The sequence below is a fragment of the Triticum aestivum genome, chromosome 2D, assembly GCF_018294505.1.
Source record: "Triticum aestivum cultivar Chinese Spring chromosome 2D, IWGSC CS RefSeq v2.1, whole genome shotgun sequence".
In the NCBI taxonomy this organism is placed as follows: Eukaryota; Viridiplantae; Streptophyta; class Magnoliopsida; order Poales; family Poaceae; genus Triticum; species Triticum aestivum.
Window position 1 is genome coordinate 639,417,414 of NC_057799.1, and position 17,443 is coordinate 639,434,856.

A 17,443-nucleotide genomic window follows, 5' to 3' on the forward strand; every position below is an offset into this window, starting at 1 on the left:
GCGGAAAGGCTGGGTCGAGTTGCGGATGTTGGTGGGCCCAGCTTCGTTCGCCTTGATTCGAATTTGTCGCGTCCAACTGTGCAGGGACGGAAGTGCTGCGTCGAGTCCCTGGCCGGTTGTGGTCCCACGTGTCAGGTGTGGGTGATGGAGTCTGGTATGCGTGGGGGTCAAGGCAAAGGGCGTCTCGTGCGTGAGAGAGAGGAGAGCTGTTGCGGTGGGGCCCACGCACGAGAGAGTTCCTTCCTCTTTTTTTTTGACGGGTACGAGAGAGTTCCTTCCTCGCACAACGCGCTGCCGAGAAACGGACTGTGGACCGACCCAGCCAGAAAGTGTACGGTAGTAGGAGTAGTATGCTTTATCGAGATAGAAAAATACTAATGTACTAGTACGTACTCCTATGAATATGAATGAACTTGGCACGAACTAATGTAGTCGATCAACTTGCAAAATCAATCAGTGTATTGGAAATGCATGCAGGCTAGTATATCTAGAAACGGTACATGATTTCCATCACCATTTTTCGTTAATTAGGTTTCAATACGAGAGGGTCGTCGCCCAAAATAATAATAATTAAGGGCGACCCCCTCCCCTCCCTCTTCTTGCTCTGACATTCTTTCGTCGTAATTTTCCACCATGACTTTCTTGAATTTTTTAAAAATATATATGTTGTTTGTTAGACGGTGTTGGTGGCCACCTTTGTATAACAAGGTGGAGAAGAAGCCATTTGCTTCTAGCCATTGTTGGATCATATTAAACGACAAGCCAAAGTGGAACCAACTTGTGGCCGACCTCAAGTCCGGCAAAAAGAGGAATGATGGCTCAAGCTCGAACCAATCAATTGGGTTGGACCATGAAGAGGACAATGTTGTCGTGACGAATGAAAAAGCCACCGTGCCAAAGGAAAACCGCCAAGTCATGGGAAACAAGTGGGAGAAGGCACGTGCCGCCCGAGATGCCGCGGCTATCAAAATGTTTTCCACATGGACGGGCATTTTTCGGCAAGGGAGAACAAGGAGGAGGAGAGGTACAAGCTCATGTTGGATGCGCAAAAGGAAAGAATGGAGTGGGACCGAAAGAGGGCGGAGAAGATGCTGGAAATTGAGAGGGAGAAGATCGAGCTCGAGAAGCAACAAGCGGCGATCAAATGGGAGCTCGAGAAGGCCAAGACATTTGGTGACATAAAGCTTGAGAAGGAGTGGTTGCAACTCGCACGGGACGCGGAAGATGCGAGGATCATGTTGGCGGACGAGGCCCTCTATGATGAGCATGCGAAGAATTGGCTTGTGCACAAGAAGATGGAGATCAATGACCGTAGAAAGTATGAGGCGGCTGCGGCCCGGATACAGGCGGAGGAGGCAGCCCGGATACAGGCGGAGCAGGCAGCCTGGATGCAGCCGGAGGAGGCTGCCCGGATGCAGGCAGAGCAGGAGCAGGCGCCCAACCAGTGATTCGAGGCCATCCGTCATGCTCGGACATTGATTTCACTTTGCCATGTCTGGTTTGTTGAACTATGATTTGCCTTGCTTTGTTTTGAACTTTGGCATTCAGACGGTTTGTATCGTATGATCGACGTACATGGATTGCATGGATTTAAGGATCCGAATTTGCGATATGTAAATGTGCGGCGCAACGTTTAAGGGGTGCCCAGTTAGTGCCCTCGGACGCGTCCGGGCACATTCACGGACGTCAAGGGGTCGAATTTGCCAAGTCTGACTATAGCCTTGTTTGGATACGCAAGATTAGCCAAACTAGTTTTTCGTGGACTCGTCTAACCCCCTAACAGACTTGTTTGGTACCTCTAATAAATACGTGGATAAGGAAAACTCTGTTTCCACAAAGCCAGGAAACCCCGTTTTATGAAAAACGACTAATACTTGTTTTTATGGAAACAGGATTACAGAAAACTCGACGTAACTAACTTTTTTTGTTCCGCTCCCTCCTCAACAAACTCATTAGCGCCAATTCCACCTTGCTGCCGCCAGCTCCTCGCGCCAATTTTTTCATCCCTTCTATATATACCTGATGCTCGTACAACAAACATGACGAAACAAATCTGGCGACCTGGCTTTTGCAGTTCGTCCATGGCTGGCCACCAACACCTGTTGTGATCGCCCTGGCCGCCGTCGGTAGGCTAAGTTCACAGATCGGTGGACGCTGACCCCTGCTGGAAGACAAGGCTCCCTTCGGCCACTTCTTTGCATCACGGAGAATCAATCTGCAGATTCATCATCCTGCAGGTATGGTCAAAAATCAGAAAGTAGAGCTTAGTCACATAGATTAGTAGCAATTGGTAATGCTTTGAGAAAATGAGGGCAACCTCAAAACTGAAGTAGCAAATACGTAGTAATTGTGTGTTTACTTGTGTAGACAATCCTTTCCAAAAGAGTAGTCACATTCGTAATTTGTCAGATGTTTGTTTTCACTACGAAATTGGCATTCATACAAAATTTCCTTAGATTATAATTACTTCATCACAATGTTAGACTTGAATCTGTGTACTAAGTTAATAAATTCTAGATCTCCTTGAGGGCTTAAGTTTGCCAAATAAATAACAACAATTACTCCATCATACTGGAAGACAATTGACAGTAAACAGTACTATTAGCTAATTAGTGCCGAAAGGCAACACAGATTGCAGTACTAGGGTAGCTTCTGCGATTTAACTAGTAATCATTTTGTTGCTTTCTTTCTTTTTAGGAAAATATGGATAACCAAATAAAGAATGTCAAGAAGGAAAAGACTGATAAGCAGGTCACAAAAAGCCACACATGGAAAACTTCGGAGGATAAAATATTGCTCAATATACGAGTAAATTGCATAAAACTACCACTTTGAGGGCTAGGTTTGCAGAAAACACTACGATACACTTTTGTTGCAGAAAACACCGCACCTTGTGTAATCCGTTTGCAAAAATCACTGATCGGCAGATTTGGCTCGGTAAAGCGCAATTATGACATATGGGGTCCGCCAGTCAGGCTGATGTGGCATCCATATCTCACACCGTTACGTTGAACCGTTTTGTAGGACGTGGGGCCCACTTGTCAGCATTTCCTCCTACCTTTTCTCTAGTTCTTCACTTCTTCCTAATTTCTCTCTCTCTCTCTCTCTCTCCCCGAACCAGCAGGAGGAGCGGCGCCGCCGCCTATCGCCATGGCACCCGAGCTCCAGAAATTCGCCGCCATCAGCCCGCGCTCGCCCAGATCCGACAAGAACCGAGCCGGTGCCGCCTTCTGCACCTCACATTCGTGTTCCCTGCTCCAATCCAAGCCCGGATCCGGTAAGAACCTGGATGGGGCGGTGCCCAAGGTCAACCTCCGCGCCCATCTGACCATCGACGACGAGCACGACACGGAGTGCCCGGCCCTCTCGGCGGTGTGGTGACAGGTGGGCCTCGAAGTCGAGCTCCGCGGCGTCGCCCCCACACAGCGCGGCCACGACGACGACGAAGGGGGTTGGCCCGAGGAAGAGCTTGTCCGCCGCGTTGCGCCTGTTATGTCATAGGGAGAAGTAGCAGGTCACCGAGCAGAGCATAAGGGCGACGACGGCCTTTGCCTCGGCCTGGTGCGGCACGGGCAGCGGCCTCCTACCTTGGCCTAGCGCGGGAGGGGCGGCGGTCTCCTGCCTCGGCCCCCTGCCATGGTCTCCGCGCGGCAGCAGCGACCGCCTCAACCTCGACGTGATAACGGCGGCGGCGGCTTCTGTCGTGGCTGGGGGCGGGACGGGCGGCGGTGGGTTCGTGAAGATAAGGCGAGCACGACCGGATTTTTTTTTCTTTTTCTTTTCTTTCAATGAAAGGTGGACCCCACGGGGCTTCAGACGTGATGACAATGTTACCAAACGTCGCCGTTACATGTGTGATGTTAAGCGGCGCCACGTCAGCCTGACTGGCGGACCCCATATGTCTTAATTGCGCTCTACCGAGCCAAATCCGCCGATCAGTGATTTTTGCAAAAAGATTACACAAGGTGCGGTGTTTTCTGCAACAAAAGTGTAGCGTAGTGTTTTCTGCAAACCTAGCCCTCAAAGTGGTGGTTTTATGCAATTTACTCCTCAATATACTGAAAGAACAAACTGTAAATGGAGGGAAGGACGGAACATGATACACAAAGAAAGCATGGCGTGAAATCCTAGAACAGTTCAATGAGTCAAAGGTAGACAAACTTGAGTTGCAACAAATAAAAAATCGTCACAAGTACTACAGGAGTTGTTACACTACCATGGATAGACTTCTAATGCACACAGGGTTTGGTTGGGATGACGATGACAAAATGATCAAAGCTCCGGAAGAAAATTGGGAGGATCTCATTACAGTAAGTTTAAGAACATTAATTTATAAATAATTGCTATATCATACACTTGACCAATGAACTAACAATAAATTAACAAACTGTAGAAGGATAAGAATATTCAAGAATACCGAGATAAAGTGTGGCCTAGTTGGATAGACCTTCAAGACATCTGTTGGAGCCATATCTAGCGAAGGGACAGGTGAAACTAGCAAAGCACAAATAGAAATTGATCTGAATGAGGTAGTAGAACTTGAATATGATGAAATAAATGATTCCCCTGTTGCTTGTAAGAAGCCTGATGCCACTAAGGAAGAGAAAAAGAAGAAGTGCAGTGCAAGTGGATCATAAAATACTTCAAAAGGACAGAAACGCATAGCTGATGATGCTATAAATGCAATTGATCGCCTAGCGGACGCATCATTCAGCATCGCTGAATCAAAGAAAAATGCAGCACAACAGATAGAAGCTTACTCAGTGAAAGCATGTATGCAGATACGTATTAAATAGCATCCCTGGACTTGAGGCAATAAAAAAAAACTGAAAGCTGCACAAGCATTTGAACATGCGGATAAAAGGGCGATTTTCATTGAGCTAGATGAAGAGACTCGGTCTCTTTGGCTTGAAAATGCGTAGATTATCGAGATTTGAGATTTAAGTCATACTTGCAATTTTCCATTAGTTCATTCTGTAAGTTTGTTTTCAAACAATAAATATCAGTTGCAAATTCACGTGTATATATTTATTTATTTCTGGTTGATTGGTTTGACACAGTAACAATGTAATGTCCTTCTTTCCTCAATACACATGTCCCCCCTATATCTGCTATGCCAGGAGCGACATTTCTCATAGAAATAAATTAAATGATTCTCCTCCTACCATTTAGCAGAAATTCTATCCGTTAAAGAACAATAACATTGCAAAAAATCAGAAAGTGATATGTACTACATTAACCAAAGTTGGTATATTGAAATTTTGCAGGACATCCATTGAAAAAATGGCAGATGAAGAATATTCTGATTCCGAGCAATTGAATATTAATAACATTTCTGCATTGTCATTTTTTCGACAAGTGTTGTTCGGAAGACTATTCAAAACACCACGTAATACCTCTGAATTAACCGGGGCTCAGAAAACAAGAGAGTGGTTGGAAGGACATCCGGTTAGATTTTATGAACAACTTCGTGTTGATAAGCACACCTTCTACTTATTGCGAGATGCATTGTGCGAGAGGAATTTACTCAAGGATACAAAGAGAATGGATGTAAATGAACAGCTAGTGATATTCTTGCATACAATTGGTCACAGTGTTAGGAATCGTGTTCTCCAAGATAGATTTCAACATTCGGGGGAAACAATTAGTCGACACTTTAATAGAGTATTAAAAGCCATAAATGGTTTGCGTGATGTTTGCATAACAGATCCGCCCAATGAAGTTCCAACAAAAATATTGGGCGAACCAAGGTACTACCCATACTTCAAGGTATGTATTATATTCAAACAACATGTTCCTTTTGCATATGACTTGGAGCAATGTTTAAAGCTTACATTCTAATTAACATAACTTCCAAACAGAATTGTATAGGTGCGATTGATGGGACAGATATTAATGCAAAAATCAAGCTTGATAAACAAACTCCCTACAGAAATCAGCATGGTTATCCCTCTCAAAATGTAATGGCAGTAGTATCATTTCACATGACGTTTACATATGTGGCTGCTGGATGGGAAGGTTCCGCATCCGATCAAGCTGTTCTACGGTGGGCTGTTACTGATTGTGGCTTTGTTGTTCCGGAAGGTAAAAAGAAAAATACATGAATTATACATGCATGCAGTTCGAGTTCATCTTCATTGTCACAAATATATAATGATATAATAGAAATTTGACTGTGCTGCCAAACTTTACATGCAGGTAAATTTTATCTTGTGGACTCGGGCTATGCAAATACACCAAAATTTATTGCCCCCTATCGTGGAGATCGCTATCACATTGGTTCTTTTCGTGGAACTAATCGTCGATATAGTAGTGAGAAAGATTTGTTCAATCATCTACATGCACAACTACGGAATGTTGTAGAATGCACTTTTGGCGTTCTGAAAGCTCGATTTCCAATATTAACAAGGAATGGAGGAATCCCTTATCCTTACAAAAAACAGGTCCAAATTGTTATGGCATGTTGCATCATCCATAACTTCATAAGGAAGGTTCACAGGGATGATGAGTTGTTTCAACTTTATGAACAAGAGGGAATGGAAGGAGATGTTGACACTGGTGACCAAGAAGTTAGAGGGCAAGCAAATTTACAAGAAGATGATCGAGTTGCGGGTGAGCGAGTTCGTGGAGGCATCGCAACCGAGGTGGACGTACATGCCCATCTTCTTGGCCTCCGGCAGGGGTCGAGGGAAAGCGGCCGCCGAAGACCGCGCGCGCCCTGTCGTCGATGCCGGAGTGGAGGTGAGTTGCCGCATCTACAAGATGGGGATAGAGGAGGAGTATCTGGACAAAGGAGTGGCGAGCCGCCAGGAAGTGCTGGTGCTGGCATGAGGCAAACGGCGGCGACGAATCGGAGATCCGAAGGCCGTCCGGCCAAATTTTGGGGAAAGTGGCCACCAGCTTTGGGAAGACGACAGGCTCAACGGAGAGAAGACAAAACTGTTTTTCCTTTGGTCAATCCGTCTCCAAACAGGGAAATAGATAAACCAGTTTCACACTTTCCTGACCCAAACAAAGTTTTTCTTAAACCAATTGTGTAGAGGAAAACTAGTAGTGCCCGTTTAGCAAAAAAATCAGCTTTAAACTTGTTTTCTTAAAACGCAGCGCTAAAACTCTCAATTCAAACAACCACTTAGTAGACAGCAGAAAACACCTGCGCAACCCGCCAACCTAAAAAAGCCATGGACAGGAAAGGCGGGCACGGATATTTGTGGCTGGGCTTCGGTTTTGTCGCCTGCTGCGTCGAGTTGCCGTTGGGTTGGGTCCCACGTGTCTGGGTCGTGGCAAAGGAGAAAGGACGTCCCGTGCGTGAGAGAGTCTGGAGCAGTTACGATATTGGTGGCCCCAGCTTCGTTTGACTTGCTTCGCTTTTGTCGTGTCTCACACTCCCACTGCGCGCCAATATCCATCAGTGCGTTGGCAATGCATGCTCGTTATATATACTGTACATCTTCCATCACAAATTTTCGTTAATTAGGTTTCAATAGCTAGGAGACGGTCGTCGCGCAAAAAAGGTTTCTTGTCCTGACGGTCTTTTGTCATAAATTTCCACTACCGCTTTTTTGCATTTTTGAAAATACATAAAATTGACCCTGTTGTGCGGCGAGCCGACAAGGGGTACTACATTGTGAGACGAGACGCTTGGAAATGAAAGTCCAAACCGAGCAGCACAAATGAGGGACCACGGCAGCGAGATACGTGAGCACGGACTTCCGACGGAGGACGGAGGCGAGAATGTGCCCATGATGCGTCTGCACACGGCAAGGTCACCGACACGGGCAATTCGTCTTCTTCTTCTTTTCGATAAAAGATTTCCACAACCGAATGAATGATAAATGTTTTTTTTACAGCTTGCAACAAAAATCAAAACAATATTTTTGAAATCAAGATGGCGTTGGTTGTTTCTCGAAATCGGGATGGCTGTGTTAATCGACTGTCAATCTATATTAGTACAACGCCGAAGCATCGGAAGTTGGTAATGTGTTTAAAAAAAGTTAGAAATGTGGTGTGGAGTCGCACGCATAGTAATTTCGCATGTAGGCTGCGTGTGGCTGGATTGTTCCTTTTTACCGTTTCCTGCGTGGTGATCCCTCGCACTAGCTCGCTGGACGATTGGGACACTATGAAGGTAGGGCCCACGCGGGAGTGAGGTGGTACGTTATGGGTTTCCACACGGAAGGTAGGAAAACATACTCTGTCGGCTGCGGACTGGCGTGGGATCCGTGTTCGGGTGGTGTGCGAAGTTCCATAAATGATCGTTGTTTTGGCGGTTGTTGCTGTTTATTTGGCTGGACAAAGCGGACGCAGAAGCGTGGAATTAGTACTACCCAAGTGACCACCACGAAGTATTAGCAAATGATGGAATTACTCAACCGTGTATCAGTTAATTATAAGCACATTGATATTTTAATTCTAAAAAATATCGGTCGAGTTGCGGATGTTGAGTGCCATGCCGTACTCACCGGGCCTAAAGATTCGGTCTCACAGGGCCTCGTCGAGTGCCATGTCGTACTATGAGCGGTACCCACGGTACATCAAGATGACAGGACTCCTCCCGTACATAGTGATTCAGCCATTCTCTCCATGTATGAAACCCAATGTTGCTCGGAGTTTACATGCACTGTCTTCCGAAGGATGTGCATTTCAAACCCCACACTGTGCCTTCCCTCCAAATCAACAATATCACTTCGGTGCATCCAATTCAAATCTTTACTCACTTGTTCCAAGACCTCGGCATAGCTAGGATTACTCTCAAAGACCAAATCAAGCTCATCCGGGTCCGGCTCGATATTACCTTTCAAAAAGGCGTCCTTGTCCACATGATAAACATAAACACCTGTTCTCCCCATTCCTAAAATAATTAAAACAACACAATGAAAAAATATATCCATAAGTACTCATCCGATATTAACACAAAATCCTAGTCACATATCAAAACCCTAGCCCTATTGTAGATATTGAACAACAACCCTAATCCCAACATAACCCTAACCCTAACATACTAAGAACCATGACCCTAACATAACAAGAACCATGACCTTTACCCTAACATACTAAGAACCCTAACTCTAACAAAATGCCAATGCATATGCTAAGCACCAAATAATCATCTCATATTTCCATACACATTTCAAAATCCATGAAGAACCGGGGTTTGCCTAAACTTGTAAGACTTGAGCAAATGTGAGCAAATTTTCGGATGAAAAAGGAGGGGATCAGAGGAGATTACCTTGAGGGAGGGATTGGGGTCAAAATCCACAGAGAAAACCTTCAGATCTGCAGGATTCGGGGAGGCATTTGAGAGAGAGGGGGGGGGGGACCACGGCCAACGCCTCTCTGTTCGAATGTTCTTGGGGAGGGGGGGGGGTGCTGGGCGCTACTTAAGCAGGGGTGGGGCCCAACCTGGCCCCAGAGTGCCATGCTGGCGAGGCATGTGGTGCCTGTCAGACGGGCGCTATGCAGCGTAGTGTAGCGCCTATGCGTTGGAAGCTACCCAAAAGGATTTGCTGGGTAAAATAGTTTCGTCCACGGTTCATTTTGTGAATTTCTTTCGGCCTAAGGTCATTTTTGTTCATTTTTACCTTTATTAATTGGCTGGAAGAAAGCAGAGGCAAAAGCGTGGAATTAGTAGTAGTACTACCCAAATAAGAGAGAATTCCTTATTTGGCCCTTTCTTAAAATCTGTTTCCCTTTTTGGCCCAAAATAAAATATTTTTCCCTTTTTGACACTCAAAGTTTATTTTGTTCCCTCAATGACATTTCCGTCTCCTTTAGTCACTAATAATGTTAAGTGTGAGATGAAAAAATCATTTTGCCCCTAGTGCACTATGTGACTGTCCAGGATATATTTAAGTAAAAAAGTAACCACTGATTTTATGAAATATGTTCATTGATGTTTTGCATATATATGCACTTCAATAAATTTTTTCCTTAGCTAAACTGATCCGTGCATACAAAAGAGGAAAACACCTGCTCAACTTGCATAATCATATCTATGATAAGTACAATTTATCACGTTCAAAGTACTCCAACACATACTCCTAAATCTTCTAACTAACACACGTTTAAAACTACAGTACACATAATAAATCCTCCGAACAAGTAGTAGACCGCGCGCACCGGCAGCTACACACCACGCGGACGGCACGCAAACGAGGACGACGAGAGCGTGTGCTGCTGGCCATGAGCAGCCGGACACCACTCGCCCGGAATGAGGCAGTCGCTGTTGTTGGTCGTCCGGTCCTGGCAACTACCTCTGCCTCCTCTTTCGCATGGCGCACGGCTGCTGCCGCGTGCAGTTCCGGTATCAACTCCCTGCCACATGCACTGCCCTCCGCCAAGTACCAGTTGCATGCCTCGTGCAGGTTGCCGGATCGTGGCGCCCGAGAGTCACGGCCGCAGATGCCAACGCCACGGCCGCCAACCACCGGCGTCGCAGCAGTCGGACTTGTTGGTGGCCGAGATGCACCAACGCCTTCGCCAGCTAGAACAGCTAGCTACCTAGCCCGGCTGGCTCGATCCGTCTTGATCGATCAAAGCTAGCATAGCTAGCTACGTAGCCCGGCGTTGCACACGTACACAACTCCTATGCCTTCTTTAGCTACCGTGGTGTAGTGACACCAGTCCTACACGGACACGTTCACGCACAAGTAATCAAGCATACATGTATGGGATGCTACTGTCGTATACTCGTATTTAAGACCAACAAAGAAGACCACGACCGGCCAGCAGTGCTGGAACACGCGCATAGGCACACGCCGTTCCATGGATGCCGAGGTCGACGATCCGTCACCCTCCGCCTTGCCATGAGCAGCAGCAGCATCGACCCGGGGTGGGAAATAGGAAGAGAAGTTCGGTCATGGGGTTTCTTCTTCATTCTACCTGTGAACTAAAGCAGGGGTAAATCCGACTTTTTTGATTGCACCTGATTGTGTTAGTGGCCAAAAGTGATGAAAATGTCATTAAGGGAACAAAATGAAGTTTAGGTGTCAAAAAGGAAAAAAGTAATTTTGCAGGGCCAAAAAGGGAAGCATATTTTATGAAAGGGCCAAATACGGAATTCTCTCCCCAAATAACCACCACGGCACCCTAAAAAAAGGGAACAAAATGAAGTTTAGGTGTCAAAAAGGAAATAAGCATATTGATATTTTAATTCCAAAAATATGGGGCAGCTCTGGAGCGAAAAGGTGGGTCGAGTTCTGGATGTTCGCTTTGATTTTTTTTTGAACAAATGTTCGCTTTGATTTGAATTGTCCCGTCCAACTGTGCGGAGAGTCGAGTCGCTGGCTGGGTGTGGTCCCACGTGTCAGGTGTGGTGATGGAGTCTGGTGTGCGTGGGGGTCAAGGCAAAGGGCGTCTCGTGCATGAGAGAGAGGAGAGCTGTTGCGGTGGGGCCCACGCACGAGAGAGATCCTTCCATGCACAACGCGCTGCAGAGGAATGGATGTGTGGTTCCACTACCTCACTGACAGTGGACCGACCCAGGCAGAAAGTATGCTTTATCGAGCCAGGAAAATAATGTACTACGTACTCCTATGAATGAACTTGGCACCAATTAATGTAGTCGATCAACTTGCAAAATCAATCGGTGTATTGGAAATGCATGCAGGCTACGTAGTAGTATATATCTAAAACTGTTTTCCATCGCCATTTTTCGTTAATTAGGTTCCAAAAAAGAAACATTTAAGGGTGACCCACTTCCCCTCCCTCTTCTTGCTCCGACCTTCTTTCGTCGTAAATTTCCACTATAATTTTCTTGAATATTTAGAAAATGTGCAAAATTTTGTTTTCACGTAACTTGTCGGGTCTTTAGTTATCTAGCATCCAAACTGGTACGATTCTACAATGAGCAATAGCTTCTTCTTCTGTCTTTTGTTTTGTTTCTGCACAAAGTCTTATTCTTCTGATTATCACTGTTCGAAGGACCGAATGAATCTAGAGAGGAGGACTAGCCAATGATAAAAAAGATTCTAGTCTAGCATGGCCATATTTGCGGTGGTGGTGTGCTATGCCTAGCCGCGGTATGAATTTTAGATTCGAGTGATCGTCATGCATAGCAGGAAAAGGAAGGAGCAGACTAGCGTGGGACCCTTGTTGGTGTTGATTCGTCTGGAAGAAAGCAGACGCTCAAGCATGGGACCAGTACTACCCGGCCAAGTGAGTATTAGCAGATGATGGAATTACTCACTTGTGTAGACATTAATTAAACAGATAAATTGATGTTTTTAATTCTTCAAATATGTGAGAAGTGGGTTACCGCTCTATTAATTATGATACATATCCAGTGAGCTAATCTAGCACCGGGCAAATTGCCACAAGAGTCATGCTTTGAAAAATTACCCGCGGATGCATGCCTGATTCGAGCGATTTTCAGTGGGTCCGTTGTGCCGCGGGTCAATGTGGGGGCACGGCAGAGTGAGACAGCCCCGTTGTCCAAACCGAGCAGCACACAAATATGAGGGAGGAGACGACACGGACTCCCGACGACGGAGAAATGCCGCAACATGTCGTTGGTGTGTCCGCACATGGCACTGCTGCAGGTGCCGTGGCCCCCCAGCCTTGGTAAAAAGTAGGAAGAATTTTTTTAGGGACTGATTAGATTAGAAAAATTATAGACTTTGGCCCCCTCAAACATCCATGTTTTATGTTTAGCCCCCCCCCTAGTATCTTGTCTAGCTCCGCCAGTGATGGCAAGGTTTTTTTTTTGACGCGTCAACGGCGGGCTTACGCCGGCCTGAACATATATTAACAGCATCAAGCGGTTACAAAGAGTAGCAAGAGTTACATGGGGAGTCGGGGGTGAGAGAAGTAAGGGAAGGGTGGAAATTACAGTTAGCCTACAATCTCGCGGCAAGATGAAACAACATAGTGGCCCAGTCACGTATCAGATTTTGTTTCTGAACGTTTGTACATCTGTTGGACCAGAGAATCAGGTCGTCAGCTGCCGCCCTGGCGATGCAGTGGAGGCCCTGAGAGTCATTACGGAATACTTTGGCATTGCGTCTTTTCCAAATGTTCCAGAGCAACGCCAAGATCACAGTGGAACAAACTTTGTCATGAATTGAAGCTTGCCAGATGTGGAGGAGGCTGCAAGGTCTCACATCTTGGAGGCTGCCGAGTTGATCCCACAGCGGACGCAGCAAGGGGCAATTGAACAGAAGATGGTCAATGCTCTCACAGTGCCCGCATAATGGGCAGGCGTGAGAAGTTGCAATCGATCTTCGGAAGCGACGTTCATTTGTGTATACGCGGTCCTTGTGCGCCAGCCAGATGAATAATCTGCATTTGTTCGGGGCGTAGTTCTTCCAGATTGCAGGTGCAATGGGGTCGATCGGAGTGGATGCCCAAGTCTCCTTGTACGCCGCCTTGGTGGTGAGTGGTTTGCCATCTTTCCTACTAATTCTCACATCTGCAACCTGCTCATTCAGGTTAACGGGGGCTAAAACAATGCGCAAAGCTGTAAGCTCAAGATCGGCTGCATGGGAGAGTCTAGGGGCTAGGAAGAGACTGCTTCAAAAAGTGGGAAAAAAGGGCAGGGAATTGTTGAGCTAGAATGGTGTCGGTCCCAGCTAACCGGAGGTCAAACCAGAAGGAGGTCGTGACTCCATTACCAAGGGTAACCTTAGTAATCAATCTAAAGAAGGGGAGACCATTGAGGATGTCTCGCCAGATGGGTGTTGTGTAGTTGTCCTGGCATCCCAGGTCATGGGAAGAAGTCCAACCATATTTGTTGAGAAGATAGTTTGAGTCATTGGGATGTGCCGAAGCGTGAAGTTTTGAGATGTGTTTTAACAGCAGACAGACATTCATGTGTGGGAGTGAAGAGAAACCTAATCCCCCGTGCTCGAATGGAACACAAACTAGATCCCAAGCCACTTTACATTGCCCTCCTGAGATGGAGTCCTGTCCAGACCAAAAAAAAGCACGACAGCGTTTCTCGATTTCAAGAAGAGTGCCCGTAGGAATCAATAGAGCACTCATAGCATAGATGGGCAAAGCACGCAGCACAGAACGGACCAGAATGGCCCTCCCAGCCAAAGAAAGGAGCAGACCGCGCCAGCCAGCAAGCCGACGGTCCACTTTATCAATGATGAAGAAGAAGGCCGACAGATTAAGTTTTCTAGTAGACAGAGGAAGACCTAGATAAGATTGGGGGAAAGTAGCCACAGGGCAACCAAAAATCGATGCCAGGGAGGAGGCGGAATCGTCCTCAACATGAATGGGTGCAAAGGTGCTTTTGTGGTAGTTGATGGCAAGGCCAGTAGCTTCAGAGAATTGATCGAGCAAGGATTTTAGGGCCCGAAGTTGAGCAGCATCTGCCGGAAGAACAAGAAGAGTGTCATCCGCGTACTGTAGGACGGGGCATGGGAGGTTGGCATCAATGGGGTGGGTGAGAGTGCCGGTGGAGGAAGCATGTAGGATTAGGCGTTGGAGAACATCCGCGACTATTATGAAAAGATAAGGGGAGAGCGGGTCTCCTTGCCGAAACCCACAGCGACAAGAGAACCAAGGTCCCGGTTTGCCGTTTAGAAGGATAGCGGATTGACTGGAACAGTTCAGAGATTCAATCCAATTGCACCAACGATCCGGGAAACCCTTGGCCCGCATGATCGTCGATAAGGCTATCCAGGAAAAGGAGTCAAAAGCTTTGCGAAAGTCAAGCTTTAGAACAACTGATGCAATCTTCCTCTTGTAGCAAGTTTGAACAATATCGGCTGCGAGGGCAAAATTGTCAGCGATCCCACGTCCCTTGATGAAACCAGTCTGACCGTGATGGATAATATCAGAGATGAAAGGTTGAGTTCTATTAGCTAGGCATTTAGACGCAAGTTTGACCGCGCAATTTTGGAGAGATATAGGCCTGTAATTGTCTGGAGTAGTGGCACCGATTTTCTTAGGAAGAAGCACGATGAAGGCTCTGTTGATCCTTCTGAGATCAGCGGAGCAATTGAAAAAGTATTGTAGAAGGTTCAATAGATCTAGCTTAAGAAGCTCCCAATTGGATTTATAAAAGGCAGGTCCAAAGCCATCCGGCCTTGGACTTGCATTATCGTCCATGCTCCAAAGCGCTAGTTTGATTTCATCGATGGAAAATGGTTTAATAAGATCAGAAGCCTGATGAGAAGAGAGCGCAGAGGAGCTTAAAAGGTATTCAAGGTCAAAGGTAAAGCTCGACGGGAGGGGATGGCCAACAATCCCTTTAAAAAAGTTCAGGAGAATTTGTTCCTTGTCCGAGTGAGAGGAGTAGATGACACCGTTGTGCGTGAGGGATTTGATTTGGTTTTTCCTGTGTCTAACCGAAGCGCACACATGAAGATAGGCGGAGTTCTCATCGCCGAGCACGCAATCACGGATCTTGGCTCGTTGCCGCCAGTAGGCGGCGATGGAGGCATTAAGGCGATGTAAGGCGAGTTTGACGGCAGTCCGAAGGTGAAGCTCAAGGGTGGATAAGCTACGGGACTCCTCTAGTTTGTCAATGAGATTGATGGTGGTATGCCAATTATGGGCCAGGATATTGCTAGGAGTAGAGCGAGCGGACCATTTTTTGGCCATATCCTGGGTCCGCTTGAGTTTGAGAACGAGTTTACCCGTGGATCCCCGACTATCATGGGACGAAGAGACGCTGTTCCAGTTGGAGGCAATTTTAGCCCTAAAAGTAGGGTTGGCAAGGAGCGAGTTATTTAGACAAAACACATCAGGTTTCGGGATTTTAGTGGCGGCAGAAAGATGAATAGGAACGTGATCAGATGTGCTTCTAATGTTGGAAGTAAGCGAGCTATCTGGTAATTTTTGAACCCAGTCCACGTTTACCAAGTCCCGATCCAGCTTCACAAGGATGGCATTGTCTTGTTGATTAGACCAAGTGAACAGCCTATCCAAAAGAGGAAGATCTTGAAGCTGCATGGAGTTGATGGTTGAAGAGAACAGCAGAGCCTCATTCATGTTGAAATTGTTAGAAGACTTATCTGCTGGTCGAAGAGTAAGATTAAAATCCCCAATTAAGGTCCAGGGGCAGGAGATGGTGGTAGATAGATCCAGAAGGGCCTGCAAAAAAGTCTTTTTGTTGTCTGCGTCGCAAGGCCGGTAGACGTTGGTGACTGCGAAGTCAAGGTCATCCGAGTTGACAGAGAACCAACACGTGAGAAAATATGCGTTGCGATCAACATTAAGGCAGGAAAGCATTCTTTGATCCCATGCAGTTAGAATCCCGCCGGAGGCACCAAGGGAGGGAATGAAGTGAAAATCCCGCAGGTTAGGAGGGAGGAACGAGCTAGCTTTAAAGGAGGAGATGTCCTGTAATTTTGTTTCTTGACAACAGATAATCGAAGAGTTAACCAAAAGAAGGGCATATTTAACATCCATGCACTTGTTAGGCCTGCCTAAGCCCCTCACGTTCCATGAGGTAATATTAAGATGTTTAATCATTGGAAAACTAAAAGCACACCAGGCAAGAAGCATAAACGCCACATAACGATGGTACAGTCGGATACAATGAGGTGGATAACAACTGGGTTACAACCAGAGCTGGCACACATAGCAGAGGTAGACAAGGAAGGGGACACAAAGGAAGAAGGGAAGAAGAAAGAGAAAAAAAGGGGTGGGCGAGCCGTAGCCCTAGACGACCGCTTCCAGCACATGGAGGTGCAACTAAAAATGAAGGGGGAGCTGCAACTGCAAGGAATGGCAGGCCGGAACCTGCGGAGATTAGAGCGACGGACGGAGTGCAAAGGGTGGACTTCACACATCGAAGTCAGGGGCCACCTTGTTGAGGTCAATCTTGGAGACACCACAAGCAGCAGCAAACTGAAGTGCGTCCTTCCGAGGCATTGGCGGGGCGCCTTCCGCAGCAAGCTCCATGAGCTCAGCAGCCGGCAGAAGGCGAGCATTGCCGGAGACCTTCTTCTTGCCCTCCAGCTTCTGCTTCTTGCGCAGAGAGGCCTTCTCGAGCATGGTGAGACGGTTGGGAGCCTCGGTCAGCTTGATACGCGCACTCCTGCGCGTATAGACGATGGTTGGGGACGGGGCCCGGGGCGACAGGTCCACTGGGGCGTCCAAGGGCGGGGGAGATGGAGGAGCGTCGATGGTGGGAGGAGCCAGGATGTCGGGGATAGGAGGCAGCCCGTCGTCGAACCTGGCGATGGCCTCCATGACTTGTTCCTCGCCTTGAACAGAGAGGACGGAGGCGAGGCCGCGGGGGTCGTTGCAGAGGACCTCGGCGTCGATCATCGGAGCATGGGATGGCCCCACCGTCGCCACCCTATCAAGGAAGCCGATGGAGCAGGTGGCGAGGTTGGCGACGATGTGCTTGGGGGAGCCCGCAGGGCGCATGGGGATGCGGTAGAAGCCGCGCTCGCCATTGGCGCCGAGGACGCGGACGTCGAAGAATCCTCGGAAAAGCTTGACCTCGACGGATTTTGGACGGGCGGTGAGCGGGACAGCGCAG